The sequence below is a fragment of the Motacilla alba genome, chromosome 6, assembly GCF_015832195.1.
Source record: "Motacilla alba alba isolate MOTALB_02 chromosome 6, Motacilla_alba_V1.0_pri, whole genome shotgun sequence".
In the NCBI taxonomy this organism is placed as follows: domain Eukaryota; kingdom Metazoa; phylum Chordata; class Aves; order Passeriformes; family Motacillidae; genus Motacilla; species Motacilla alba.
This window is the reverse complement of record NC_052021.1, coordinates 30,639,529-30,644,550: the sequence shown is the minus strand read 5'-3', so window position 1 is coordinate 30,644,550 and position 5,022 is coordinate 30,639,529.

Below are 5,022 nucleotides of genomic sequence, written 5' to 3'. Positions count from 1 at the left end.
GCTGAGGTGCAATGTTTTCTGAACTCTTGCTATCTTGGTGTGAACTGGGGCTTCTTTCTTTTACAGGTACATGCTGTGGTTTTGCAGGAGGAATTTGTGTTTGTGACTTTAGCTAGAAACGTGACTCTTTTCAGACTTTCCGACATTAATAAAATGTGAATGATTCTAGGATTCTATTCCTAAGTGAATCTTGCCTCCTACTTGGATTTATGTATTCTGTGGAACAAGGCTATGAAGGTCCAGAAACATGTCTCAAATCACTTATAATGGATATTTTCATAAGGGAATAAATCTATATAAACTTGAAGCATGCACATAACAGGATCTTGTTCCAGAAGTGTAGCAGCTGTTCACATGTATTGCTGATACATTTTGAAGTGCTCAGTACCTCAGAGGACCAGCAGCTATTGCTGAATGTATGCTTCATTTTGAAGACTTAAGGCCATTACACAGAGTGATGCTGTGTTCACATTGCCTTCTGAAAGAGTTCCTTCCAGCACCTTTTTGTTTTGTGGGTTTTTGTGGAAGAGCACAGGAACTGTCCTACAAGATGTATGCATAGAAATGTGCCAAGGTATGTGACATTTTTCTTTGAATTCATGTTCCAAGGTCACAGTGTCTAGTGCCAAGTGTCTGACAACCTGCATGACTTAGAACTTGATGTTTCCTTGAAATGCTTTTGCAGCAAAACCTTACTGAAAGGTATTTCTGGGGTCTCTCCTGTCAGTGACTTCTGAGTAAAAGGAGGACAAGATGCAAGACACTTGCTGTAGGGATCCAGGTAGGTCTGAGTTTCCTGAGGCTGTAGAAACAGACATTCTTTGTAGTTATTTTCACTGTAGAAAATGGCTATGGATGCTGGAATTGTGAGTTCTGATTCAGTTACTGTCAGGGCCATGCTTCACTCATTTTCCACACCCCATTTTGCTGTGTTTCTCACTTTAATTATGTTTCTAGTCAACAGAGCTGTTCTTGCTTTTCATGCACCAGGAGACAAGTCTGTTGTATTTGCATCTGGTTCTTAGCAGAAACACACTGACCTCAGGTATCACTTTTAATATTCCCCTGTAATGCAAAAATCTTTGATTTCTATTGTCTATACATGTTGTAGTATTTATAGATGGTTGTTGAAAGCATGTGTTAAGTATCTTCTTTTTTTTTTTAATCTTCAGGTTCATACCAGACTGAACATTTTACAAAAGTTGGGTTTTCTTTACTGCACCCCCCAGTCGGTCCTACCTATGTGTAGTCTAGAAGGCCTTGGAATGCTTTTAAAATTTTGATAACGATTTCTTATTTAATTTCTAGTTGAATATGTAAATATTTTACCAAGTCAAGATTTTTATTGCTGTGAAATTGCTTATTGAAAATCATATTTCTTCATCTCAAGACTTAATGCATAGTGCTGCTTTATTTTCTGAAAGCTTGGTTTAAGTCCTGTAGGTAAAAAAAATGGCATTTGCCTTTGATATTTAAAGGCAATGTAAAAGGAAAATGCAATTCTTTCTTCTTTATAGAACAAAACAAGTAAGAGTGGTTTAGTAGTAAGGCTGTTATCAAACTTAAATACACATTTATTACTAATCTAATTAAACATTTTCTTCCCTGACAGATGCAAAGAGCATAAAACTGTAAAAAATCAGTCACACCTAAATTTCAAGGTTTGAAACGTGGTCTTGTTTTTTTTCTGAGTGCAATTTATGAAGAGACACAGGTGTAAGAAACGTGAGGTGGGAGCACTGCTGGAGTTACTCAGCCTGTAATTCAGTTTCTGCATGTTTGAATTCGCTGCCAGAGTTTTGCAGTCTCTGTTTTGGCACACACAAAGCTGCTGGATTGGAGGCACTGGGGAATGTTCCGCAAGATTAGGGATAAAAGTTGACCCTGTGAACCTCCTTCTACTAGAAAGTATTGCAAAGGAGTGAGTCAGAGCTTTCTGTGAGTTCAAAGTGAGGAGTGCTGGACGAATTCCTCTGATTTATTTAGGCAAGCCTGAAATAGAATATAATTCTCTACAAGAATTCTCTTCAAGGCTGCTTTATGCTGTGTACCTTGCAGGAAGGTTATGTTTAGATTTACTCTGTGTGTATCTTACTAAAAGATTAAAACCTTTTATTATCTGCTCTTTCACTCTTTTATCTGTGAATCTTCAGGCAGTAACTGCATTTAGATTAGACTTACAGATAAGACTTACAAACCTTGGCTTGAAACTAAAAATGGTTTATTGATTTAAGGTTAATAAAACTCAAAAGTGATTCTTGGCTTTGAACTGTGAAAAACCACCCCAGATCTTAGCATCCAGTCCTGTTGTTTCCTCTGAAAGGTTAACCACACTGCTGTGTTCTAGCAGGCGGTCACTCCGTGCTTTGTGGTGAAACTGAAAATGTCTGTGCTGAAGCATTTAGGTAAAACCCCATGAATGAGTCCCTGCAGGTTCATGATACCTTGTGCATTTCAGCATTGGCTGATGTGGAAGGAAAAGCTTTCAAGCTGTGTTTGCCAGCCCATCGTGAACATCAAGACGTTGAGATGAACATTGAAGAAGTTTGAAATGTGCTTTTATTGAACCTGTGATTCTCTGAACAGTGTGTGATTATTGTGCATGAATTCTTGATGAAAATGCCTCATTTCCTGGCCATTGTTTAGTTTGCAGTGCAGTATCTAGTCTTATTTTCTACTCTTAACCTTTTAAAGTCCTTTTAAAATCCAACTTTAAAGGGCTGGGTTTTTTGGGTTTTTTTTTGCAGAGAAAAGAGCGTTTCCTACTTTGAAGGCCTCCTCTCCTCATTGTTAACATTTCTAATTTTAAGTTCTTATAATCACATAAGTAAGTTCCACCTCTACTGAATTCAGTTGCATTATGTTGATGTAAATGAAATCAGGTTTAAATCTTGAGTTGGGGTTCTCATAGTCTATTGATTAATTTTGAGTCTTTCAACTGCAATTTGGTGTTGAAATGAGCTGTGCATTTTATGAATTTTCTGTGGTGTTATTCATAGCTCAGCATGTTCCAGAATAGATTTTTGCAATGGCAACAGCTAAGCACAACTCCTTTCATTTCTTTTCAAATCCAGCTATTTAAATTTAAGTAAAATTACTCTTCAGAATACAAGTCAAATTTTAAAATAGAATCTTTGTCTGAAATCACATTATCAAGCGTGTGTCTGCCTTTTTGGGTGTCTTGCACATTCTCTTTCCCCCTACACACACTCACACCTGTTCCTGACGGTGTCAGTGGGAAATTTGCTGAATTTTACCCAAATTCAAAAAGATGCCCTGCTTTGGGCTAATGAGCAGCCCAAGGCTTGCTCTCACACCGTGTGCTAACAAGTCATGCATGTGCAGAAGGGAGCAGGAGGAGGCTCACAAAAGCTTTCAGGGTCACTTTTAAGGGCACTTGACTATTTGAACAGATTTCAGTTTTAAAGGTACCCAGTTCATGAGGTGTGGTAAGTACTCGGAGCACACCATCCTCTGTATTGCCTGGCCTGCAGCCAGAGGTTATGAAACACATGTGTGGGTTCATTTGTAAGGGGAATTTCGCCTTGTGAAATTAAGGAAAAGATGGTAAAAAAAGTGATGCAAGGTCTAAAAATCAATGTAAAAATGTTGAGGTGGGGCATATGGACACTGACACAGTTTGAATTAAATCGTGATTTGCTATATATGGGTATTGCAGCTTATTTGTGGAAAAAGATGCAAAAAACACCAGCAAATGAACCATGCCTGAAAATCTCCACTGAATTCATCTGGAAGAAAATTTCCTGAAGTCATCTTGTCTGATGAAGCACTGGCTCTTGAACATGAGAGCAGAACACAGAGAGCAGCATCGGGAACACAGTGCTGAGGGCAGGCACTGGTGTGCCCACCTGGAATTCTGCCTCTACAGCAGTATTTTCAAGGAAAAGGGGCAGAAACAAATCTTGGAAACATTTGTATCAAGGTGGGGAAAGGAGGTTCTGGAGGTCAATTGGTGGCAGATCTGTAGGTCAGGTGTCCCATTATATGAATGGACAAAGAGCTGGGCTCTCTTGGTCTGTTGGAGACACCAGCACAGGCACGACGAGTACAATCTGACCTCCAAACATTCTCACAGTTCTTATGTACTCCCTCAGCCCCAAATCCTTGACGTTAAGTCTTAAAGCTAATCTGTAACTTGTCAGTACGCTGGCTCAAAGATGATGTAGTTGTCCTAGGAGTATGAGTTCCTAAGACTTAAAATAGAAACTTTGGGCTTTGTGACCTGATTCTGAAAGAAAAATAAAATCTGGCAATGTCTGTACTGCTTCAATGTAAACGTTCTGCCTGGAACACCTGGCACTAGTGGATATGACTAAAAAAAGCTTTGGGAAGTGCATGTCCAAGCTGTCTTCTCCCACCTTGCCCCCTGCTCCTTTCCCATGTGCCTCTCCACGTGCTTTCCCTCTCCCAGCTGTGCCACCCGGGCCCTGCTGCTGCCGGGGTGTTGCCCTGCTCTTCTGATGCTTGCACGGAATTTCCAGTTGTGTCCCAAATGATGTGCCTGTCTCACACGTCTGCCTGGAAACACCATGTGCAGCTGCTGAGCAGTTCCCTCAGCAGAACAGCAAACTTTCATATTTTTTTAATCCATCCCAAAAGCCAAGAAATCTTTACCAGCTAACACAGCTTTTGGCCCCGGTGCTGAAGGCAGAGGTCCAGGGGGTGCAGGCCAAATCCCTTCAGCTGGAAGGTATTGTGCTGTTGTTTATTTTGGAAGCGCAGATGCAATTGATTCTTGTGTTCTGTCTTCTGGTGTCACCAGTTCCCAGGAATGAGATCTTGGCCTTGTGCATATAAGTGGAAAATATCCATAATTTTCAGTGAGATGGGGAGCCCATCCAAGTTCCCTCTGTGAACGGAGCTTAGCAATGTGTTACTGTGCGTTCAGGATGGGATTTGGCTGAGGTGGAAATAAAACAACTGTTGACTTGTCTGCTAGCAGTGGTTTCTGTGATTTTTTTGTGTATTGGTGATATTTCCAGAGGGATTTAAGTGCTCCCA